At 29.7% G+C, this 15,651-nt stretch overlaps 1 protein-coding gene across 1 annotated transcript in view; it reads right to left on the minus strand.

The window, feature by feature from the left end:
* The window catches only part of LOC127067629 (tyrosine-protein kinase-like otk), a 72,503-nt gene that overhangs the window by 11,601 nt on the left and 45,251 nt on the right, over positions 1 to 15,651 (minus strand). The window lies entirely within an intron of this gene.

Raw genomic sequence — 15,651 nt, forward strand, 5'->3', positions numbered from 1 at the left:
ATTTATTAAAGATCAAACATTTGAAAAGTACATTTCAAAATACCGTTTTTCAATATTTCTTTATAAATCTCTACAAATCAAAAATTAATTATATATTCTATAAAAGAAGCTAGAAATGCGAATTGGAACAGGAGGATGGAGGAAGAAGAAAAGGAAGCAAAAGAAAAAGAAAAAGAAAAAACTTCTATGACCCTTGTCTAATGCCGCGTGTTAACGAGGTAATGTTCGAGGTAAAACGATTTCTTGCGGATGCGAAAAACAGGAGATCTGCAGACGAAAGTCGAAGTGGAATAAAAATAAGAAAAAGAAATGAAAACAAAAAAAAAAAAAAAGAAAGAAAGAAAAAGAAGAAAAGAGAGAGATAGAGATAAACATAAAGATAGAGAGAAAAAGATAGAGGTAGAGATAGAAAGAAAGAATCAGGACTGATGCCTGAGAATGTCAGCTCGATTTCGTCGTTCTGTCTTTTTACTTGAACGTGATCGAGAAGAGAGAATCTGGAAATGGGAATAAAACCAAACGGACAGGCTCGCGACGGATTTAATCGAACTAAATAAAAGATCCTGGGGCACATGGTACACGGAGTAGCACAAAATCCTTTCCTTTCCATTCCTCTCTTCTCCTCTCATCTATAAGTACTCCTACCATTCTCTTTTCCAACCCTTCTTGCAATCGTCCATCCGTACGTTTCGTTTGTCCAACCTGCGGAATCTCTCTCTCTCTCTCTCTCTTTCTTTTTTTCTGTGTGTGTGTGTCTCTCTCTCTTTCTTTTTCTCTCTCTCGACAGGGTTGCTAGTCTAGACGGAAGTTTGCTATATAAGTCCTTTAAAAACAAAAAAGAAAAAAAATAACATATATATATATATATATATATATATATATATATATATATATATATATAGAGAGAGAGAGAGAGAGAGAGAAATAGAAGAAAGCGTTCTGGCTTTGTGACTTTTTTCTTTTTCTTTTTTTTTGTATTTCATTTTCCTTTTCTTTTCGTCTGTATTTTTCCTTCGCGTCTTTAACAAAATTTCTCACGAGATTTCGTTAATTTCTTTCTTTTTGTTCGTTTGTTTGTGTGTTTGTTTTCTTTACACCCCCTTTCTGGACACATTTTGTATTTTATTTTATTTTATTTTATTTTATTTTATTTTATTTCGTATAATCTTTATTTCTAGCCACTGTCCATTTTAATCCACATAATTTTATATAATTATCATCGTCAGACGGTATGAGCTTTATTTTGTCTAATTGTTTTTTATTCATTTATTTTTGTTTAATTTAGATATCCCTCAGTTTTAATTTTGACATTTTACGATTTACATAATTTTTATTACTGTTTTCTATATTATTCGTTTCTTTTTTTTTTTATATATATCTTGTTACTTTATTATTACCAAACATACTCCATTTTATTTTTCATCATTCTTGTTATTGCTTTTTAATCTTCTTTTTCCTTTTTTTTTTTTTTCTATATAAAGATGCTTAATTTCTCAGAATTTTATATAATTTCCGAAAATTTTATTTTCTATACAATTTATGCTGTATCGTTTTCTTTTTTTTCTTTTTAATATTGTTTATTTAATTGTATATCATTTTTTCAGACGTCTTTTATATTATTCTAGACTATTTTAGTTATTATCTTCATGCATTATTCTATACAATATTATACATAATTTGTATTATTATTTTATACGTAACATTCTCTAGTTTAATCATTGCAAGAATTTTCTATTATATTTCACATAATATTTTTCATTATTCTTTTTCCTTTTATAAAGAAGCCTAATTTTATTTTTCAATAGTTTGCAAAAATTTATTTCTTTTATTTTGTATAATATCGTAAAATTGTTTTCATAGGTATTCTTTATTTTTCTTTTTTTTTTTTTGTAATGTATCGTCATACTTTTTTTCTGTCTCACGTTTCATTTCAAGACTTTTTAATTTATTTTGTTTTCTCTTTCCTTTTTTTCTTTTTATTTCGTAAGTAATCCCCCAGCTTGTAATATGTACATATAGATTTTCGTGTTTCTTAAAAAGGATACAAAACTCGATACCCTGGTTGGTAAAAGGACACGCGTGTAGAAGGTTAAGAACTTGTCATCGGATGAGTTTGGGAAGATCGAAGTGTCACATGACGACAACGTGAGGTTTCGTTCATTAATTCGACGATGAGAAGAAAAAACTTCTTCCTTTGCTCACCTATCTTCTTTAATTCTAAACTTATAAATAAATTTTTTATTTCTTATTTCATTAATCGAAAAAAAAGAAATAAAAATATCGATCATGCATAATTTCGATGTCTAATACTTTGCTTAATTAATTTTATTCAAAAATACAATTTTACATGAAAAATATACTCGAATTAATTTAATACTGATATTAACAATAATTATTCCGGTTATATATATATATATATATATATATATGTGTATGTATGTATGTATATATTACAGAAAAAAAAATAAAAACAAAAAAAGAATAAAAAAGAAAAGGACTTATAAAATTAATCATACATATATAAAAAGAAGAAAAAAAAAATAACGTCCGATAATATTTATATTAGACAATTTTTATAATGTCCCTTAAAACGAGTCATTTTCATTGATTCGTAAATCCATCGTTAAAAAATAAAAAGAATGTACATACAATTAGACGAATCGTTTTGTCCGATGATAAGGTCGATCGTAAAAAGAAAACAATAAAAGTAGACGAAGACGAGGATGAAGATGAAAATGAAGAAGAAGAAGAAGACGAAATAGAAATAGAAAAAGAAAGTAGAGAAGAGTCTCGTTAATTACAGACGATGTATCGGGAAACTCTTCTTCCAAGCATCTCTCTCTCTCTCTCTCTCTCTCTCTCTCCCTCTCTTTCTCTGTATATATCTCTATCTATCTATCTTCTTCTCTCTTTCTCTCATTTTTTTCCAATCCTCCTTTCAAACGAATCCACGATGACGAGTACTGAATTCACGCGGAAACAGCCTCGCACATCGATTCAGTAGATCCATTTTGAAAGAACGAGAGAAAGAAGAAGAGAAGAAGATAGATAGAGATAGAAAGAGAGAAAGAAAAAGAGAGAGAAAGTATGAAACGAATGCGATGAGAATTTACTTTACATGGATGTCTGGTTACCCGTGAAATGGCGACGACGACGACGACGTTGAGGATGTCGACGACGACGACGACGACGATGACGACGACGACGACGACGACGACGACGACGATGAGGATGAGAATGAGGATGAGGATGAGGATGAGGATGATGACGACTACTGACTATACGTAGTTTCCCTGAGGTAGCATTATTAACGACTGACTGCCCCTCCGCCATAAGCGTCCAATCCTTTTACTTTTACCCAATGGCAAGCTGTTGCCATCATCGGCTTTTTATCGCTTACCTAGAGTAAGGTAGCTTTCGACGTGACGAATAACGAAGAGAGGATAAAAAAAAAAATGTAAAAGAAAAAGAAAAAGAAAAAGAGCTTCGTCTAAAAGATATACACATAGAAAACTTAATCCCAACTCAGTAAAGCTCATTCAAATACCAACACGATTGATCGTCCGAAGAGAAGGGAGAATCACTTTCGAGATTAATTCGGCTAACGACGTCTCGTGAGTCATTTATCCTTCTCGAGTATTCTTTAACGTGTTTATATAATACTAACGTTATATATGTATATGTATGTATGTATATATATATGTATTTTGATTATATATATATATATACAAATAATTCGTTTTTGTGTGAAAAATACGTATGTAAAAAAGAGTCTGTGTTTACAAAAAAAGAAATATATATATATATTTGTTTATTTATTTATATTTTATTTATAATTGTATATATATATATAGTATCTATTGAAAAGTATTACATTGATATTAGATAAATAAAAATCGAAGGAAATAATAATACAATAAAAAATATGAAACGATCATGTTAAAATCTTATTATTTTTTACGTCACATTTTTCACTTTATTAATTTTAACGAAGAACATTACTTCTTAAAACGTCAATAATAAAAAATAGACGATTTATACGATTAAAGATTTATTATTTATTTAAAAAAAAAGGAGCAAAAAACAATGTTATCTTTTCTAAAGATATTTACTACCCAATTAACGATAACAAAATTTATGATAACGAAAGTCGAGAAGATCGTGATCGATCAGATGAAGATATTGTTTCTATTTTACATAATTTTACTAAAACACAATAATTAAAACTAGATATATTGTTTGGTATATACTTCAATCTCAAACGTATTATAAAATGTTAAATAAATTGTATTTCACTTAAGAGAAAGTAATTAATTAATTAAATATTATTTACTTTCCGTTCGCTTATTTTCTCAAAATGATTGTATCAATTATCATATGATGTCAATTTTTTTTTTTTACAAAACGAATTATGAAGGAAATTTCAAAGCTCAATACTTTTGTTTTCTTTTTTTTTTTTTTTTTTTTTTTATAGTAGAATTACACATTTTTCTTTTCGTAGTCATCGATGGCATTTGTTGAAACGAATTCAACGAAGTGTAATACGAGATTATTTATTGTTGAAAGATGTTATAAATTAAATTATAAATTTGTGAGTTCTTAAAGAGTATAATCCTGTACTGCTGATTGTAGTCTTTTAGACTGTTTATATAGTAAACAAAGGTCGAAATACTTACGAAATAAACTTCGTTTACTTAGGTCGGTAATTTAAGAAGCATAAAGGCACGAAAGTACCTTCGTTTGCAGCAGTATTACAACGAATTATATTGTATTATACTGTATTATTTTATAGCACAATTTATATGATAAAATAAATATTTATATAATTATCAAATGTAATGTATTTATTATATATTGCTAATGAAGGGTGAAAATAAAAATGTTTAACATGTGAAAACAATCCGATTTGTTTTTCATTGAAATCTTATCATTATTTTTTTTTGTTCAACAAATTGAACTTTTTATTTCAAATTGTAAAATCACGCGAGAATTTTCCGCTAAAATGAATTTTGTATCAGTATTACATGATACGAAGAAGCGATACGGAAACTCGTGCTACCTCCTAATATATATGTTGACCTATTCGAAATTTCGAGTTTCGGAGGAAATGCAAACTTTTTTTCTCGAAAATAGAGTTTCCTTTCATGTTCACATAATGAGAAAACATGCTACCTCTAATATATTATGCTGATCTGTTCAAAATATCAAATTTTGGAGGAAATGCAGATTTTTTTTTGTGCAAACTGAGTTTTCTTTCGTGATCATATGATGGGAAAACATGTTACCTCCTAATATATTATGTTAATCTGTTCGAAATTTCGTATTTTGAAGGAAATGCAAACTTTTTTTCTTGCAAATCGAATTTTCTTTCATTTTTTTTTTACATGATGGGAAATCATATTACTACTCGATACGTTATGTCGACCAATTCAAAATTTCGCGTTTTGGAGAAAATACAGATTTTTTTTCTCGCAAGTGAGGTTTCCTTTCATGTTCACACGATGAGAAAACATGCTACCTCCTGATATATTTTGCTGATCTGTTCAAAATTTCTAATTTTAGAGGAAAAACTTTTTTCTCGCGAATGGAGTTTACTTTCACAATCATATGATGAGAAAACATGCTACCTTTCTATACGTTTTGTTGACCTATTCAAAATTTTGAGTTTTGGAGGAAATGCAACCTCTTTTTTTGCAAACAGAGTTTTCTTTCATGATCATATAATGAGAAAACATGTTACCTCTTGACATATCATGTTAATCTATTCGAAATTTCAAATTTTGGAGAAAATGAAAATTTGTTTTCTCAGAACTAAGTTTTCTTCCAATATCATATCATGGGAAAATATGCTACCTCCTGATATATTATGTGAATCCATTCGAAATTTTGAGTTTCGGAAAAAGTGAGAATTTTTTTTCCGCTAATTGAATTTTCTATTCGAATCACGTGATACGAAATGAAGTTTTATTTGACACTTTTGAATTTGAAATAGAAAAATGCATAATGTGTATAACGAAAATAAAAGTAGTATTTAATGGCGAATATATCGAATCTTTTTTCAGGTTAAACATTTTTACTTTTATTTTTATGAGCAACATATAGTAAATAAATTGCACTATAATATAATACAATATATTACAATATAATAGAATACAATACTGTTACGAAATTAATAAACTTCTTATCTCCCTTTATACTTCTCAAATTACCAATTTAAATAAACGTAATTTATTTCGTGAAAAATTCTGAACTTCATTTACAATATGAAATTTAATAGCAATCAGCGTTACAAGATTATATTCCTTAAAAACTCGCAAAGTTCTAACATAATTTATAACATTTTAATACAATAAATAATCTCATATGGCACGTCGATGAATTCGTTTCAACAAGTGTCATGAGATTATAGAAAGAAAAATATGTAATTATAAAAAAAAAAAAAGATTAAGCTTTAAAATTTTCTTCACAATTCTTGTAAAAAAAAAAAAAAAGATTTAGCATTATATGATGTAGCCTTTCATAGCAAACAAATATAAGAAAATTTTTTTGGTAAATTCAATCCCTCCCTACTTCAAGATAGTCCAAATATTTTTTAGATAAATTAAATACCCTATATGTGTGTGTGTGTGTCTGTGTGTCTGTGTATGCGTGTTATTATTAAAAATTTACTATTAAATCATTACTATTATACATTATTATTATTATTATCGTATATACTTAATACTACTGTATATTATTATAAATTTACAGAATAATATAAACAGATACGAAAAAAGAAAAGAAAAAAAGGACAAAAAGAAAGGAAAACTTGAAAACACGAAGTACCATTATCCCCAAAGTACCACAATAAAGAACCTATTGATTCGTTAAGACAATTTCAAAAACCAAACTACCTACGTAATGTTACATACTTAGATTAAATCCAGTTTCTAACATAATCGTACCATTTATTTCGAAGAACTTCCAAGTTCCATTTAAAAGAAAGAGAATGAAATTGAACCTACGTTGAATATTTCCACAGCATTGAGTCCATTAAAGAGCATTAATCTTGAGAAGTTATCCTCGAAAAAGCGGATATTCGAAGGGTTCTAGTACGATGCCGGCAATAAAGAGTGACAAAGTACAGAAAATGTGGAAGGGTGTGTAAGAGAGCGAACAAGAGAGAGAGAGAGAGAAAGAGAGAGAGAGAGAGAGAGAGGATAGGTGGACAAGTCGAAGGGGTGGTAAAGAGTAAGAAGGAGGGCTCGTTTGTAATCGTGAAACTCACTTTGCGTCTCTGAGGTCTGCACGAGATTTTGCCCGACCACTCGAGTCGCTTTTCTCGCTCTCATCTTCTCTCTCTCTTTCTCTGTTTCTATCTCTATCTCTCTGTCTTTCTCTCTGTGTATGCTTTCTCTCTCTCTCTCTCTCTCTCTCTCTCTCTCTCTCTCTCTCTCTCTGAGACTCCTCTCTACTACTCGGAAAGCCGTGTTTAAATGCACAAACGAAGCGAGAGATCAAAGGCACCGCCATGGTCCCGCATATGCTGCGAGAAAGAAGGATTGAAGTTGAGGAAGATGGAGCGAAGAGTGAGTGAGTGAGTGAGTAAGAGGGAAAGAGAGAGAGGAACGTTTATTATTATCATCGTACACGTACCATCCTACTCCTTTTACTCGTTTCTCCTTCGTTTCTACCAAGTCCTACAAGCTCGCAAGACGAGATTAACTTTCGCATAAGTTTCGTGTGACCTAAGAAAGAAGGGTGAGAGAGAGAGAGAGAGAGAGAGAGAGAGAGAGAGAGAGACTGCACTTCCGGAGTTTCCAACCTTGAATCCGTTCTTCGAGTAAAAAACTATCTTATTTTAATAATTTTATAACTATGTGTCGGTGTATTTGTCTGTATTTATATTTGGGTGTGTATGCATGATCGATTATGATTTAATAATTATTTAATATTTTTGTTAATCTACGAATTAATGTAAGTTTAACGTGAATTGATGAGAATTTTTTAAAACGATGAAGATTTCATCATGCGTGAAAAAAGTTGATAGATCGATCTTAGACGATTTAATATTCACGTTTGTTTGTTAAAATGAAATTATTTTAGATCGAAAGAAGTTCGATAACGATTCAATCCGAATTGTGTCGAATTAAAAATAAAAAGATCTCGAAGTTGTACAAAAAGGAAAACAAAATCATCGGTCCATCATATTTCTATTAAATTGTACAGTATTTGTAAAAAGGGAAATAGAAAATAAAAATGAACGATAATTTAATCAAGTAAATATTTCTTCTTTTTATTTTCAAATTGACAGAAATTCAATATGGAAATTATGAAATACCATGTATTTTAAAAATGAAAAGATCTCGAAATTGTGATAAAAAAGGGAAAAAAAAGTCGAAAGAAAAATAATCATCCGATGAGTTCTATCAATCGTATAGTGTTTGAAAAAGAAAAAAAAAAGAATAGAAAAGAGAAGAAAGAAACTTTCAGAAATGAAACAATAAATTAAGTAATAATTAATTTCGTTAATCTTGAAATTAAGACCGAACTCTACGAGGATATAAATTATGCAGAAATTAGAAATTAAAAAAAAAAAAATAAAAAAATAAAAAAGAATCTAATATCGAACAATCAAAATTGATCATGATACAAAGTGCTCGTAGGAAGATATACATAAAAAAAAAATAAATAAATAAATAAACGGAAGAAAAAAAAATACAAGAATTTACAAATCTATTGGATGCATCACACAGTTGGCAAAAAAAAAAGAAAAGAAGAAAAAAGAAAAGAAAAAACAATGTAACGTTTCGCAAATAAAAATCTTTTTACGCAACGAGGTTCCTTTTTTTTCTTGTCTTTTCCTTTTTTATTTATTTATTTATTTATCTTCTTTTTAACGTAAAAATGCACCTTTAAAACTTGTTCATGAACTTGCTTGTATACAATCTGTTTTGATTTTTTTTTCTTTCTTTCTTGATTTACAAAAAATCTATTCATGCATAATTTGCAATGTTTCTTTTTCAATCGTAAAAAAGAAAAGTTTCGAAGAAGACAAAAATTTGTCTAAGGAAGTTATCGTTTTCGAGGAATACAAAGTCGGAGAAGGTAAAGCTTTTCGAGCGTTACCGCCGACAAACAAAAACGAGAGAGGGAAGCTTGTACTAGGAGAAACGCAGCGTCGATGGACCACCCAACATCTCTCGATGTGAACGCGAGGCGAGGACGGAATTAAATGTAGTAAAAGTTCGGCGAATTGTTTCCTCGATAAATATACAATTCGTTGGCGCGGCCTGTCGTTCGAAAATAAACCTGAAAAGTTTCTTCATCGCCGGTCTGTCGGCCGTCTTTTTTGAAGATTTATTTCCACGAAAGGGAACAGGGAAATAAAAAAAAAAAAAAGAAAAAAGAAAAAGAAGATTCATTCAAATAAATATTAATATATTTCGTAATCATATCGACCGTTAAGTAATAATAATAATTATAAAAATAATAAATTAGCTAAACGTGTATATTTATCTATGTTCATTTTTTATATTCTCGAAATAATAATTTTTATTATTTCGAAAATATAAAAATATATATATTGAATATATATATTCAAAAATATATAAAATAAAAATAAATTAATTAATTAAAAATAATAATAAATTATTAAAAAAAAAAAAACAGAAAGAGCATGTTAATATATTCAATCATTCATTGAAATTCGATGTATTTTCAATCTAATTCATTGATTTTTATTATAAAATGGTAAAAAAAAAAAAAGAAAAAAAGAAAAAAGAAAAAGCAAAAATAGATCTGTTCGATCTCAAACTAAAAATGAGAATAAAATAAATAGAGAGAGAGAGAGAGAGAGAGAGAGAAATAAAAATCCTTTTAAAAAATCCCTTATCAGACTTTTTCCAGCATACATACATACATACAACGGACCAATCGTCTTTGATGTCGTCATTATTGACGAAATTCAGACGCGAGAAAACGATCAGAATCTTGACGTCCCCCGAAGAGTCATCGAGGTCTTTTCATTCCTTTTGAAGTTCCCGACTTTCGACACTTTGCTTCGCCCGCCAAAGGGTTAAACTCTCCTTTCTCATTCTCTCTCTCTCTCTCTCTCTCTCTCTCTCTTTCTCTTCACGAAGTATCTCCTCCTTTTCCTTTTCCACCTTCTCTTCTAACAACCCTCTCGTACAAAGCGGAAAAACTTTGCACCGCTCGTTGGTGACCATTTCGACGCACTTGCGATTAATTTAAATGCTCGTCGAGAAGCTCGAGCTTTTACGCTTCTACGTTACGAACGAACGAACGTATGAGAGAGTGTGATAAATAGAGAGAGAGAGAGAAAGAGAGGAGAGAGAGATGAACAGAGAGATAGAGATAGAAAGAGAGAGAGAGAGAGAGAGAGAGAGAGAGAGAGAAAGATCCTCTCGAGAGGATGTACCCAAGGGACCATTTACACGCGTATTGTAAACGCATCAACATCAACGGAAGTGAAGGCTCGTGTATGAAACTGACGAGAACTTGAAAGAAGACCGCCGAAAAGGACGATGCCAAAGCGTAACACTGAGAAAGGAAGTTTTGGTGGCGAGTAGAACCTGGATATCAAGGGTTGGAATAATGTGTACGGTTTGTGCCATGCGTTCATGTGTATACATATATATATATATGTGTGTATGTGTATGGGTTTGTGTATGTTTGTGGGTTTGTGTGTATTTGTGGGAGCATGACTGTCGTTTTCCGTGGGACGAGACGGCGATGCGGTTCCGCCACCGAGCTCTGTGTTTATCCTAGGCGTGCAAACAAACCACGTGCTTTTCTCTCTCGAAAGCTCCAGAGAATGCAGAAGAGAGAAAGAGAGAGAGAGAGAGAGAGAGAGAGAGAGAGAGAGAAAGAGAGTGAAATGGATAGAGAGGCGCGTCTAGTCTCGTTGAATTATTAGTGGATTATGTCGTGTCGAAAGAGGCCTTCTTCCCTGTCTCTCTCATGTTTTTTCCCTATAGGGACGTTAACTACGAAAAAGGAATAGAAAGAGAGGGAGAGAGGGAGAGAGAGAGAAAGAGAAAGTGAGCTAATTTGAGAATGAGTAGTATCACACGAGAGTAAGAGAGAAAGAAGAATGCTCATGTAGTTATTTTTTATGTATAATGCATGTGATGTATTATCTTTATGTATTTACTTTATTTTTGTCTATGTGTGTACATATATATATATATTTTTTTTTGTCAAATGTATATATAACATTATGTATGTTTAATGTATTTCATAATTTATAATACTTATTTTAGATATACTTTCGATATACCTAATCAATATATTTCATATATAAAATATCAAATGTATTTTTTTCTTTCCTTTTCTATTTTTTTTTTATATAACATAAATTATAATATTTTGATATACTTCATAGATAAATCCATGTACTCTTTACATATATTTATTGAATATACTCTAATATACATATATACATATGTATGTATGTACACATGTACATTGAATACTAACATACAATATATATATTTTAAAGTACTTTACATATACGTTCAAATGGATTCCATGTCCATATAATTCATACATATATACACATGCATCTTCAATCTATTTCCAACATACATTTAACATTCATGTACTATATACAAACATTTAAAACATAACAATCTCAACATTCATATATGTATATATACTCCGTACACATATTTCGTATTCATGTACTTATAACATGTATAAATACATATGTACATCGAACACATATATACATTCAATGTATATACGTACATATATACGTATAAAAACTCATATTGTATGAAAAAAAAAAAAAAAAAGAAAAAAAAAGAAGTGATATCACTCGTAACACGAACGCAACGTACATTCAACCAGCTGCGATCTCGTAACAATGAGATTGAAACTAAAAAAAAAAAAAAAAAAGAGGGAAAAAAAATCGATGATACGGATCGACTCTTCGTTCTCACGCCCTTTAACCCTTTGTTTTCGTAACCCTCACTAACTCTATACCTATGCGTTTTTTATTATCTCATCTAACGTATGCGCAACGTATCAACGTTCTCTCACACCAACTCACGAAACGAATTACAACGACGTCTCACAAATTATCTCGCGAATTTTGTTGACAACGTGGGGTAGAAAATTACCTCCCACCCTCTCTCTAAAAAAAAAGGGGGGGGAAGAAAAGAAAGAGAAGAAAGAAAGAGATTAAAAAGGAGAAAGAAGAGAATGAGAATTCGTTTGTTCTTTCGAATTCTCTCTTTCTTTCTCTCTCTTTACCTCTTTCTCTCCCTCTCCCTCTCCCCCACCCCCTCCCCCTCTCTTAATAAAACTCAGGACGACAATGTTCGCCTTCAACGAATTTAGTATTCGAGCTTCACGAGTAAAAGAGAGGAAGAAAAAGAGAGAGAGAGAGAGAGAGAGAGAGAGAGAGAGAGAGAGAGAGAGATAGGAAAAAGAGAATTGTCGATGCACTCCGACTCGTCCAGATATCGATTACGCTTTCCTCCTTCCAGACGAATTCACTTCCAACCTTTTGCCTTCGTTCGTTGTCGAAGGAAGAACTCGACTTATGATACATCCCATAATTATGAGAAACGACTCGGCGACGAGAGACTTTACCGAGGAGAGATTTTTAACGAGCGTTGATTTTCCGATGCTCGAGAGAAAGAGAGAGAGAGTGAGTGAGTAAAAGAGAGAGAGAGAGAGAAAGAGAGAGAGAGAGAGAGAGAGAGAGAGAGAGAGGACGATGCTCGTTAAGTATTTTATCGGAATGAGAAATGAAAAGGAGAAGGTAAAAGATCAAGTTTAACTTTATTTTTTCTTTTTTTTTCTTTTTTTCTACTTCTTCATCCTCCCCCATCACGTCGCGAATCATATTTGCGTGATTATGTTATTTTTTACATATTATTTTGTAACGCCAGGAAAATTGTTAGGAATCAGTCGTGAAGACTGTTGGTTCCTCTTTTTCTCTTCTTTTATTCCCTTTTTATTCTCTTTTTTTTTTGTATCTATGCGATGTATATTGTGTTATATTAATGTAAATTGTGAAATTTAAGAAATTATATAAATGTGAATTTGTCGATAATCGTAAAGGGATAATTAATTATATAATATAAGTATCAAGATCATGTGATTTTATAATAAATAATTTGATTTATATATATATACATACACGTATGTATGTAGATACATATTACATGATTTTATTATTATAGAATCCAAAAATTTTTCCATCATCAAGAAGCACAGTTCATCAATACAGCAAAGCTTGTATTATAATTAAAAAAAAAAAAAAAAAAAAAAAATAGAAAAAGTTATGTATTATGTTACTTAATAGTTATTCAAACTACCGATTATGATTTTATACAAAGAAAACAAAAAAGAAAAATGAATTTTAAAAAGAATTATCAATATTTTTATTTACAACTTTTTTACTAATTATACAAACACATTTGGTAAATCAATTATTAAATGATAGTCCTAATTAAAGGGAAGTAACTTTTGCTCGAAAACTTTTTTTTCTATCTCTTACAGTTTCCTACAATTGCGTAATAAAATCGAAAAATAGCCGAATTTTCACGAATCAATTTTAACTTCCCTTGGAGTGAAAATTTGAGTAACAAAAAAAGAAAAAAAGAGGAAAAAATAATTATGTAATACATATATACCTATTTATGTTCAATATAACTTCTGAAGTTTTGTAATTTTCAAAATTTGTAGATCATGAATCTGATCTTGTTTGGTATTTGGCAAATTAACTTTGAGTAATTAAAAACAAAATATCTGAATTAAGTATCAATTGTTAATGTAGAGTATGTATATATTTTTTAACATTTTCTTTCAAATCTTATAAACTCTTAATAAATCTTATAACACAGACTCGATATAAAATCATGCGCAAAAATTGTAACGACCCTGCTATAACACGATATTCTTATAATACAGTTTCCATATAGCATTAACTTAATAAAGTTAGACAACCTCCCCATATAGCACAGTTTCGCTTAACACTGTTTCGATACAACACGTAACGAATTAAAGGTGTTATAGGAGGGTTCTCTGTATTATATCTTGTTATTATTTATCTCATTAATCTTAAAATTTTCAATCAAATAATCTTTTAATTAATTAAAAAATAACGTCAATTTTAATTGGAGTAAGTTCGATTGACGTAAATTCTCGAAAGGCGATTAAATTAAACGAAGAATTTTTATCAAATCTCAGTAAATTACGCGATTAAATGAAATCATTCAATGAGATTATTTCAAAGTTTATAAAAGATAATGTAGTAAAATACTAAGTATAATAAAAGACACGTGACGTTAATAAATAAAATAAAAATTGTGTAATGTAATTTTTAACTCTAATTATTTAACCGTAATTAAGCGTAAACTTTTAAACGTAACTTTAAAATAATTGTATGTTACTTATATCATAGTATTTTTCCACGAGAAAAAAAAAACAAAAAAGAAAAAAAGAGAAGAGAGAAGAAAGAGAAGGAAAGAACGACAAAGTGAAACTTTTTTTAAAACTTTTTAACGTTTTTTTTCATCCTTATTGCTAATAAAGTACGTAACGTTGAGTCTATATCGATCAGAATGTTGAGTTCATCGTTAAAATAATTTTTGAAACATTAGAGAAGATTTGTTAAAAAGAAAAAGAACGAATAAAATATTTTTTCTTTTTCTATTTTTCGACGATATATATAACATAATATATATTACGCTTCAGTCGTAAAATTATCGTTCATGCTTTTCAATTAATTCTTGTCACATTAAAATCGCAAACTTTTAAATTGTATCCATCATATATACATCATACATATATATCATCTTTAAAAATTTTTTAATTAATTATCTTCTCTAATTCGTATATTTCTTTACGAAATTATAAAATAACGATCTTCATCTTCCTTTCTCAATTTTATTAAAATCGATTTAAATCGTCAATACTATACTACAACGTGTGTCCATATTTTTGAAATATTTCATTTCATAATATTTTAATAATAATAATTATCATTTTATAATATATCAATTGTAATTATATATAATTATTCACATTCCATAGACATGGATGTTGACGTACGATATACGTACGTATTCCAATAATTCGAAATTATGTATTAATCGAAATTTTCGAATCGTTTGATTCTGTAAAATATAGAATTAATATATAGCCGAGAGACGTTAATTGTGAATCATTAATTGTAGATCGAATACAGATTGAAGATTAATACCTAAGTCAAATTCGCCAAGAACACCATGTTTCAATGTATTATAAACGCAACCAGACAGGCTTTGAGTTCACGAACAGGTCCTTTGATGTATCGATTTGACCGGGCGAACACTGTTCGCTGACCAATTATAGATGCACGCTGGTCATTGTTCGCAAAAGTGTCTATATTGTCGGCAAATGGTTTGACGTATACGTCGACAATTTATAACTAAACGAAAATCATTTCGTAGGAAATCGTCACAAAATCTTTGGATTTATTTAATCATCGAGTTATCGAACAAGTTCTTCCAATCGATCGAAAACATATTTCTATTATAAATTAATTTTGTAGATCCTAATAAACTTCGTCACTCGTTTAAAATCAAACTTTCCAATGAGATTTAATTAGCTAATATAAATTCTGATTTATTTATTATTATCAATACCGTGTTG

The sequence above is a fragment of the Vespula vulgaris genome, chromosome 11 (assembly GCF_905475345.1).
Source record: "Vespula vulgaris chromosome 11, iyVesVulg1.1, whole genome shotgun sequence".
NCBI lineage: Eukaryota > Metazoa > Arthropoda > Insecta > Hymenoptera > Vespidae > Vespula > Vespula vulgaris.